At 36.6% G+C, this 10,968-nt stretch overlaps 1 protein-coding gene across 1 annotated transcript in view; it reads left to right on the top strand.

The window, feature by feature from the left end:
• Positions 1–10,968, top strand: part of LOC103505354 — a 31,711-nt gene that overhangs the window by 5,433 nt on the left and 15,310 nt on the right. The window lies entirely within an intron of this gene.

The following is a 10,968-nucleotide window of genomic DNA, read 5'->3' as shown; positions in this document are numbered from 1 at the left end:
GTAAGAGGGAGGAAAGTGAGGAGAAGTAAAAGAAGGAGAAAGAGGTGAAATAAGGGGAAGAGAAGGACGAGAGGAAGAGAAGAAGGGACATAAAGAGACAAAGAAATGTAGGAGAAGGAGAAGAAATTAAAGAAAACGAGCACGAGAAACAGGGAGAGAGAAGGATGGAAAGAGAAAGGGAAATCAAGAGAGAGAGAGAGGGAATGAAAGAAAGAGACTGCTAGAGAGAGGGGGAAAGAGAGAAAATGAGATAAAGACAGAAAGAGAGAGAGAGAGAGAGAGGGAATGAAAGAAAGAGACTGCTAGAGAGAGGGGGAAGAGAGAAAATGAGATAAAGACAGAAAGAGAGAGGGGGAAAGAGAGAGAGAGAGAGGTGCATAGAGAGAAAAGCAGAAGAAGCAAAAGAAGAAGCAGAAGAAGAAGAAGAAGCAAAAGAAGAAGCAGAAGAAGCAAAAGAAAAGAAGAAGGAGAAAGAGGTGAGAGAGAGAGAGGGGAACATTGATCCTCAATTTGTTTTTGCCTTGAGACATCCTGTTTTAGTCAAAGACACAAAGGCTGTCAAACTATGTAGCATGTATGTAGAATGTAGATCAAGCCATGAAATTTATAATAAAGGTACCTACATGTACATGTTGTGTATATGCTATGCATGTAGATATTGTAGATACCCTTATTATAAAATTCAGAATTTGTGTAGCATGGATGGTTCAAAATCAAAATATGTACAAAAATAAAAAGCACCTACTATAGTATAAATAGGTATAAATATTAACTAATAAGCTAATAACTAATAGGTATAAATATTAACTAATAACTATTGATTTGGTGGTTCAGTATAGCAGATACATTTTGGGTTAAAAAAAATAATCAGGAAATAAGAGCGGTTTTTATTATTTATAATAACTATATTTAACAACCTTTTATTCAAAATATTAAATAAAACAGATAATTAATACTATTTAGTATTTACCTATTGACCAAACAAAGTTTTGCATTGATTTTGTATTTTTTGTTTACATTGTTATTATTATACTTATATATCATTTTGGAATTTCCTAAAATTTGAGTGATTTTTTTATATTTTAAAATTTATTTATTAACTGCCTAGTGACACCACCCAGTATATGAAATATGTGTGTCGACAGCAAAACATCTCTGTCTGTAACAAGTGCAAAGGAAACTCAGATCCTTCCTTTACCTTCTCTCTCTTTCATGTTTCTCTCTATCTCTCTCTATCTACTTCTCTCTCTCTCTTTCTTTATGTTTCTCTCTTTCTCTATCTACTTCTCTCTCTTTCTATTTTCTTCCTTTCTGACTCTCTTCATCTTTCTTTTCATGTTTCTCCCCTCCTTTCCTTACTCTCTTTCTTCCTTTACTTTCTCTCTCTTTCTTAACAAATTGGTCAGTCCTAAGAGCCCAGGTAAGTAACTTGTGTTTGGTCCCAACAAATATCCTGGTACAAACGCACACACACACAAAATATTGAAGAGAGGTTAGCAAAATAAAAACGTACCCATAGCCCTCGCTCAATGACCCATTTTATTTTACGTTCCCTTCTTCAAGATATTGAATACAATCTGGACTTCATTCAGGCGTGAACGAAATGGGCGAAATAAATGGGAATAATGGGACGGGGGGGAGAGAAGAAATAAATGGGAATAATGGGATGGGGGAGAGAGGAATAAATGGGCAGAATAGAAGAAAGGAAGGAGAAGGAGAGAAGAATGGGAGGAATAGGAGTGGGAGGGAGAGAGAGAGAGGAGAAGAATTAGGATAAGGGGAGTTAGGAAGGATGAGGAGAGAAAGGAATAAATGGGAATAATAGAAGAGAGAAAGGGTAACGAGAGAGAGAGAGAAAGAGAAAGAGAAAGAGAGAGAGAAAGAAAGAGAGAGAGAGAGGAAGAGAGAGAGAGAAAGAGAAAGAAAGAGAGAGAAAGAGAGAGAGAGTGAAAGAAGGAGAGAGCGAGAGGAAATACTTAGACAAGAAAGAAACAGGAGAAAGAGAGAACGAGAAGAAAATAAATTCTCGAAGAGATAAGATTCAGGGAAGATAAAAAAGAGAGAAAGAGGCAGTGAGTGAAGGAAAGAGAAAGAGAGGAAGACAGCCTCTAACAGCGAGGGAGAAAAGACTGAGGGAGAAAACGAAAAGAAAATGGGAATATTAGCTTCTCTTATTTCAAAGGGAGAAAGAAGGCGGGAGCGAAATTCCATACTTTTCGTTATCTTAACATTTTTCTTCTGCAAAAGTAATGGGAAAAGATGGTAATCTGGAAAACTCGACACTTCAATATAAATTACTTGCGTAAATATAAATTACTTTAGATAACTGGGTTACTAGGTAGGTTAGCTTCCCTGATGTTTCTGTAGGTATGGGTTTTACTTTCTATTACCCTTACGTATAGGGATTAATACGTACCCTTACGTACTATACAAATTAATGAAAAAGTGTTGCAATCGGTCCAATTTTTCCTATTAAAACCGTCCTGGGCGGATTTTATCCCAAACAGATAAGGTTCGTTCTCGGAACGGCTGGCTTTCTCCTATCTTGTCTTCCTTCTCTCTAAGCTTTAAGGACGAAAATACCTTAGCAATTATAGTTCCCTCTATCAAACTTCTAAAAGAAGTCCTTTCACCCTATCCTGTAAAATCGTAAAAAAATGTAGGTAGGTAAAAACAAATTTTTGCTTAGGAATTACGTGCCCTATTTTGAAATAAAATTTAGTACCCACCTTTTTATTTTTACCTACCTAGCATTTGAAAGAAGAAGAAGAAGAAGAAGAAAAAGAAGAAGAAAAAAAGGATAAAACGAAAATGCAAAAAAGGAGAATGAGAAGAAGTAGATGAAGAAACATAAGAAAGGAGGAGGATTAGAAGAAGAAGGAAGAAAAAAAGAAGAAGAAAAAGAAAGAAGAAGAAGAAGAAGAAACATAAATAGGTACAGGGGAAGTTTTTTTCTTCTTTTTTTTTTTGAGAATACGAAGATCATATAAAGCTACTTTCTTTAACTCCATATATTAAATGGGCTGTATAACTTGGGATCTGACTCATTGTCTGAGGAGTAGTTCACTGAAAAGAGTAGTTCTTTTTCATAACTCACTCACTCTGGTGCACATCAACTAGCAACAAATTTGCCTCTTGACTTTTGAGTCCAACCCTGTGAAATTCAATTACCAGAGTGAGAGAGAAAGCGAAAGATAACAAAGAAGAGACAGAGACAGAGAGAGAGAGAGAGAGAGAGAGAGGAAGCAAAAGATAAAAGGAAGAGAGATGGGAAGAGATAAAGAAGGGGATAGATAAAGAGAAGGTTGAAGGGAAAGAAAGAGAGAGAGAGATAGGAAGAAGGGAAGGAGAGAGAGAGAGAGAGAGAGAGAGAGAGAGAGAGAGAGAGAGATTTCTGCATCAAAGGCCTAAAGAGAGCTAGAAAGCAATAGTTAGAGAAGGAGAGAAGAGAAGAAAAAGATTTTTTTCTTTTTTTTTTGTAATACAGGAAAAAAGTTTGCATCAAAAGACTACCTATACTAAGCCTAAGTGAGCCCACATAAATGAAATAGAAGAGAGAGAGAGGGAAAAAGAGAAAATAAAGGAGAGAGAGAGAGAGGAAGAAGAAAAGGAAGCAAAATATCAATTGAGAAAGAAGCTAGAGAGAGAGAGAGAGAGAGAGAAGAAGAAGAAGAAAGATATAAAAAGAAAGCGAAGGTGTAGAAAGTGAAAAAAATTAAAGTAGGACAGAAATTGAGAGGGATGAAAAGAGAGAGAGAGAGAGAGAGAGAAAGAAATAAATAATCAAACGAAACAAAAGTCGAAGTTTTTGAACCAAATAGAAAATGGCGGAAGCAAACTTCATTGGTTTTCTTTCATGCTGACAAACATAAAATACTATCGCCCTCTCTCTCTCTCTCTCTCTCTCTCTCTCTCTCTCTATCTCTAATTTTCTTTCTCTATCTATCTATCAATACCTCAATCTTTTTCTCCTTTTATCTGCTTCTTTTACTACTACTACTTCTTCTTCTTCTTCTTCTTCTTCTTCTTCTCCTCCACCATAGAAGTTAGGATTAGCATAGGAGATGTATGATTTGTACTCGTACTTATGATATTTCCTAAAATAAAGCAGAAATTATTGAATTAAATCCCCTCCTGATTCTCCTCTTCCTCATTTTTCTTCTTCTTCCTCTTCTTCTTCTTCTCCTCCTCCTTCTTCTTCCTCTTCTTCTCCTCCTTCTTCTTCTTCTTTTCGCGACCCCTTTGACCGTTCCCTTTGACCCGGTTTTTGTGTATTTTCTTTGGAAGGGCAACAGGATTTTGTGTTTTAAGAACCGGACAAAAAAAAAGGTCAAAAAGGGTCAGAGCTTAATGTGATTATGTGTTGAGGAAAATAAAACATACGAGAGAGAGAGAGAGAGGTGCATAGAGAGAAAAGCTGAAGAAGAAGAAGCAGAAGAAGCAAAAGAAGAAGAAGAAGCAGCAGAAGAAGAAGCAGAAGAAGAAGAAGAAAAAGCAGAAGAAGAAGCAGAAGAAGAAGCAGAAAAAAAGCAGAAGAAGAAGCAGAAGAAAAAGCAGAAGAAGAAGCAGAAGAAGAAGAAGAAGAAGCGAAAAAAAATGAGATTCTGAAAAAGAGGAAGAGGATGAAACACGAGGTAGTGTAGTCCTTTAGGCCTTTGAACCCGACCCGACCCGAGAGAGAGAGAGAGAGAGAGAGAGAGAGAGAGGTGCATAGAGAGAAAAGCTGAAGAAGAAAAAGCAGAAGAAGAAGAAGCAGCAGAAGAAGCAGCAGAAGAAGCAGAAGAAGAAGCAGAAGAAGCAGCAGAAGAAGAAGAAGCAGAAGAAGAAGAAGCAAAAGAAGCAAAAAAAAAAGAAGAAGCAGAAGAAGAAGATGCGAAAAAAATGAGATTATGAAAAAGAGGAAGAGGATGAAACATGAGAAAGTCGAAAGATTCTGAATATCGCTCTCTCTCTCTCTCTCTCTCTCTCTCTCTCTCTCTCTCTCTCTCTCTCTCAAAGGTAATTTTGTTTAGCGAAAGAGAGTGAGAGTAGGTAATTTTCGGCTAAACCTTCATACTCCATTCTCAGTTCGTTCTCATTCCTTTTTCCTTTTTTCGCCTCCCTTTTTTTCTTCTCCTCCTTCTTCCTTTTCTTCTTATTTTTCGTCCTTTCTTTCTCTTTCTTAAATTCTTCCAATGGTAGAATTAGCAGGGTGGTTTAATTTTCTGCTTTTTCTTTTCTTCCTATATTTTTTCTTATTTTTTATCTCCTTCCTTTCTCTAATTTTCTCCTACTAATTCGTTGTTAATCTCTTTTCCTTATTCCTTTTAGTGGTTTGTTGAACAGTATACAAAGGGTGGTTTAATTCTGCTCTTTCTTTTCCTTCCTATATTTCTTTCTTTTTTCTCTCCTTTCTTTAACGTCCTCCTCCTTCCTTTTTTATCCTTCCTCCTTCTTCGCCTAATCCTAATAATTCGTTGTTCCTTTCTTTCCCTTCTCATCCGCTTCCTTTCCTTCTTCCTCCTCCTTCTACTCTTCACCTCCTTCTCCTCTTCTCCACCTTCTCCTCCTCCTCTAATACTCTACTTATTCCTTTTTTTTTCTCTCTCGTACCTACATTTTTTTTTTTTCACTCACACAACTTTCAATTTTCCAGAAAGCACATTACAACGGGAGTAAGCAAGCTTTTTGTTTCAAACAAAAAGAGAGAAAAAAATCAAATTTAACTTTTTTTTCCTGTTCATGGAATTTCACTTTCCTTCTCTCTCCGTCACCCTTTCTTCCCATCTCTCTCCCTCTCTCTCCATTTCTTCCTATTCGCTCTCTCTTTATCTCGCTCACTCTCGTTTCCATTTTCTCTCTCTCTTTCTTATCGCTTCATCTCTCTCTCATTTTCCAGAAAGCACATTACAACGGGAGTAAGCAAGCTTTTTGTTTCAAACAAAAAGAGAGAAAAAAATCAAATTTAACTTTTTTTTTCCTGTTCATGGAATTTCACTTTCCTTCTCTCTCCGTCACCCTTTCTTCCCATCACTCTCCCTCTCTTTCCATTTCTTCCTATTCTCTCTCTCTTTATCTCGCTTACTCTGGTTTCCATTTTCTCTCTCTCTTTCTTATCGCTTCATCTCTCTCCCTCTCACTTCTCCAAGACTCGCTCTTTCTCTTTTCTCTTCAAACTTTATTATTTTTATAATTGAATTTTAAAGTTATTTTTCACTTTACGTTTCTTGAGAGCTCCCCTCTCTCTTTCTCTCTAACTCCCTCTCCCTCTTTCCCTCTATCTCGCTCTCTCTCTCTCTCTCTCCTTCTATCCCTTTCTCTCTCCTCCCTCTATCCTTCTCTCTCTTTCTTAATTCTTTACTCTATTTCATTATCATCCTACATTTTCTCTTTCTAACACACTATTAGCCGGTTTTTTGTTCAGATATCAGATTCATAATTGTATGAAAGCATCAAGAAAGAGAGAGCTAGGAGAAGAAGAGAATTGATTTTTTCATTGGTTTAATTTTAAAGGGGAAACTGTTCGACTGTAATTGCTAAGGTATTATCGTCCCGAAAGAATAGAATAGAATTATTTATTGTATATAATGCCCAAGGGCTTCATACAAAAGTCACTTAAAACTAAAAATTAAAGAAATTTACTATCTAAATCTTCGTCATTTAGAAATTCACATTGTAACGAAAAAAGGCCTGTCTTATTAAAAAACCTTTAATTACCTACATTTTTATAGCGTGTAAATGCTTAAGGTTTTGGGTTTGGAAATCTCTGGGCAGTTTATTATAGAACTTAAAGCATAGAAATCTGGGGCCATTTTGGTTTTTTGTCAACCGTGTAAAATTGGCTCTTGTATTATGTTGATGAACATTATTAAACATTGATAAAGGTAAAGGCAGGGGAGCCATTGGTCCGTGTGTGTGTCTGTCTGTAAACAAAATATCTCGAGAACGGTAAGAGCTAGAGACTTGAAATTTGGCATGCAGCTGTTAAATATGACAAGGATGCGACAAGAAACTTTTGGTTAAGATAGGTGCTACGGTTGGCGGTATTTTGACCGCTTTTTGGCGGTTTTCGACCGTTTTTTTGGCGACTTTCAGCTATACTGACAAAAAACGGTTAGAGATATTGTAAAAGTTACTATAGAACATAAAAATAAGCATCATTCAATAGGATAAGGAAAGTCGTGTGATGTTCACACTAGATTTTTCTCTCTCTCTCCTCCTTTCTCCCTTTCACACTCTTTCTCCGCCTTTTTTTTCAGTAGGATTAAGGAGGTACATACTTCTTGTAAAAAACCCTCCGGCTTATAATTTCCAGTGTAAAGCTGGAGTAGGGTATAATAAAGAACACACTGGTGGATATAAAAGGGGTTCAGGAACGCCATAATGTACAACTGTTGCGTCTAAGACACAGAGAGGAGTTTAAAAAACGGAAAAGAAAATGTGAAGAAAAAGAAAAGGAAGAAGGAAAGATCGAGAGAGGTGGAGAAAACAAAAGAATAGGGATTAAGGAAAATGCAAAAAGAAAAGATAAATAAAATGAGCAAGGGGGAAAAGAAGAAGATAAAGAAGAAAGAGGAGGAGAAGAAAGAAGAGAAGGAGAAGAACAAGAAGAACAACAACAATAAGGAGGAGAATAAAGAGGAGGATGAGAAGAAGGATGAAGGATGCGAAGAACCACATCGAGGAGAAGAAAGAAGAGGAGGAGACAAGAGAATCATCAAGGAGAATGCTAAGAATAGGGAGAAGAAAAAGGAGAAGAGAATGATCTAGTTTTTTGCTCACTTGAAAAGAAAGAGAGAGATAAACAAAGGGAGTCAGGGAGGAAGAAAGAGAAACATAAAGGGAGAAAATAATAGTCACTAGTGAAGAAGAAGAAGAGGAGGAGGAAGAAGAAGAAGAAGGAAAAGAGGAAGAAGAAGAGAAGAAGAAGAAGCAGAAGAAGGAGATGATGATGAAGAAGAGGAGGAGGAAGAAGAAGAAGGAAAAGAGGAAGAAGAAGAAGAAGAAGAAGAAGAAGAAGCAGAAGAAGGAGATGATGAAGAAGAAGAAGAGGAGGAGGAAGAAGAAGAAGAAGAAGAAGAGGAAGAACAAGTAATACGAGTAATAACATCGATGTCTCCGGAAGTAAGTTTTCTGAGTGTCCAATAAAGTAGAAGACTAGAAGTACCTACCTACTAGAATTTGGGAAGGTCAGTGAAAGAATGACCTCGTTCTTTTCTATTTTCCACTGAAAGAATGATCCTTCTTCGATACACTCTTTCTTTTTTTTTTAAAAAAAAAAAAAGAAATACCCTTTGAGAAGCTCAGTGAAACAGAAAACGTTCCTTCTTTCATACAACTCCTCAGTGGTGAACTCATGAAACATGATGGAGTAGTTGAGAACAGAACAGACAGAATGAAACATTGGATAGAGAGAGAGAGAAAATGGAAAGAAAGAAAGAGAGAGTAGCTCAAGAAAATTGACTTTAAAATTGAAGGATAAAACGATTTAACTAAAAGAAAAGAAAATTCAAATAATTTGGCACGGCCGTGCACCATCCAGTGCATCCAGTTGCATAATCGTTCAGATACCAGGGGTTCATACAATTTCTTTTCCACTGTTTATAAAAATTTCAGTTTGATTTTAACTTTCAATTTTCAAAGTTTTAATAGATTGATGGCACCCAAAGAGTTTAAACGCTCTTTGAGTGAAACTCTTAGATTAAGCAATTTGATAGGCTGAATTTTTTGATCTTTTCTTTTTTTATTCAACCAATCAGATGCTTCCCCCAAAAGTTAAACGGAGTTTAAACTTGCTTTGTGGTCCCGGCCACCAATTTTATAGCTAGCTTACAACAAAACACTGAGGAAAAATTCACATAATATAGTCTTTCATGTAGGTACTTACACACACCTATGTAGGTACTTACCTACGTATATTTTTCTTATTTTTTCAAAGTCGAAAAAATATTAGTAACGCTCTCTCTCTCTCTCTCTCTCTCTCTCTCTCAAAGGTAATTTTGTTTAGCGAAAGAGAGTGAGAATAGGTAATTTTCACCTAAACCTTCATACTCCATTCTCAGTTCGTTCTCACTCCTTTTTCCTTTATTTACTTTCTTTTTCGCCTTCCTTTTTTTCTTCTCCTCCTTCTTCCTTTTCTTCTTATTTTTCGTCCTTTCTTTCCCTTTCTTAAATTCTTCCAATGGTAGTATTAGCAGCAAAAGCTTGCTCCTTTCTTTCATTCCTTTTTCCTCTCCTTCTCCCTTCTTGGCCTACTCTTAATTCGCTATTCTTTTTCCCCTTATCCTTCTTCTTCTTCATTCCTTTTAGTGGTTGAAGGGAGTAAAATACAAAGGGTGGTTCAGTTCTGCTCCTTCTTTTCTTCCTATATTTCTTTCTTTCTTCTCCTCCTTCTTCCTTCCTTTTCTTTTCTCCTCCTAATTCGTTTTTCCTCTATTTTCCTTCTTCTTATTCCTTCCTTTTAGAGGTTGTAGTTAACAAAATACAAAGGGTGGTTTAATTTTCTGCTTTTTCTTTTCTTCCTATATTTTTTCTTATTTTTTATCTCCTTCCTTTCTCTAATTTTCTCCTACTAATTCTTTTGTGAAGACTTTTATCCGACTTAAACGTTAAATTTATGAGGTCAAATGTGTCCAAATGAGAGAGGGAGAGAGATAGAGGAGGGAGGGGAGGGAGAGAGAGGGTTGAAGAGAGAGGGAGGGAAGGAAGAAGAAGAAAATGTAAAATACAAAATACTCGTACTGAAATGTATTTTTGATAGCTAAGTTGTTTTGGTCTATGAATTCTGAATGGGAGTCCGGGCATCTCCACCAATTTATCATCCATTGCACAAGCTGAAGAAGAAGCAGAAGAAGAAGCAGAAGAAGAAGAAGCAGAAGGAGAAGAAGCAGAAGCAGAAGAAGCAGAAGAAAAAGCAGAAGAAGAAGAAGAAGAAGAAGAAGAAGAAGCAGAAGCAGAAGAAGAAGAAGATGCGAAAAAAATGAGATTATGAAAAAGAGGAAGAGGATGAAACATGAGGTAAGAGCACAGTATACAAAGGGTGGTTTAATTCTGCTCTTTCTATTCCTTCCTATATTTCTTCCGTTTTCTCCTCCTTCCTTCTTCCTTTTTCTCTTTTTCTCCTCCTTCCTTCTTCCTTTTTCTCCTCCTTCCTTCTTCCTTTTTATCCTTCTTCCTTTCTTATCATTATTACTTTTAGTGTTTGGGGGAACAGGTAAGAGGGAGGAAAGTGAGGAGAAGTAAAAGAAGGAGAAAGAGGTGAAATAAGGGGAAGAGAAGGACGAGAGGAAGAGAAGAAGGGACATAAAGAGACAAAGAAATGTAGGAGAAGGAGAAGAAATTAAAGAAAACGAGCACGAGAAACAGGGAGAGAGAAGGATGGAAAGAGAAAGGGAAATCAAGAGAGAGAGAGAGGGAATGAAAGAAAGAGACTGCTAGAGAGAGGGGGAAAGAGAAAAAAATGAGATAAAGACAGAAAGAGAGAGGACAGTATACAAAGGGTGGTTTAATTCTGCTCTTTCTATTCCTTCCTATATTTCTTCCGTTTTCTCCTCCTTCCTTCTTCCTTTTTCTCCTCCTTCCTTCTTCCTTTTTATCCTCCTTCCTTCTTCCTTTTTCTCCTCCTTCCTTCTTCCTTTTTATCCTTCTTCCTTCTTCCTTTCTTATCATTATTACTTTTAGTGTTTGGGGGAACAGTATACAAAGGCTGGTTTAATTCTGCTCTTTCTTTTCCTTCCTATATTTCTTTCTTTTTTTCTCTCCTTTCTTTAACTTCCTCCTCCTTCCTTTTTTTATCCTTCCTCCTTCTTCGCCTAATCCTAATTCGTTGTTCCTTTCTTTCCCTTCTCATCCGCTTCCTTTCCTTCTTCCTTTTCCTTCTACTCTTCTCCACCTTCTCCTTCTCCTCCTCTTCTCTAATACTCTACTTATTCTTTTTTTTCTCTCTCGTACCTACATTTTTTTTTTTTTTTTTTTTTTTTTTTTTTTTCT

This window comes from Diaphorina citri, unplaced genomic scaffold (assembly GCF_000475195.1).
Source record: "Diaphorina citri unplaced genomic scaffold, Diaci psyllid genome assembly version 1.1 scaffold167, whole genome shotgun sequence".
NCBI lineage: Eukaryota > Metazoa > Arthropoda > Insecta > Hemiptera > Psyllidae > Diaphorina > Diaphorina citri.
Note: the sequence above shows the minus strand (reverse complement) of the source record. Positions and strands in the feature narration are given on the sequence as shown.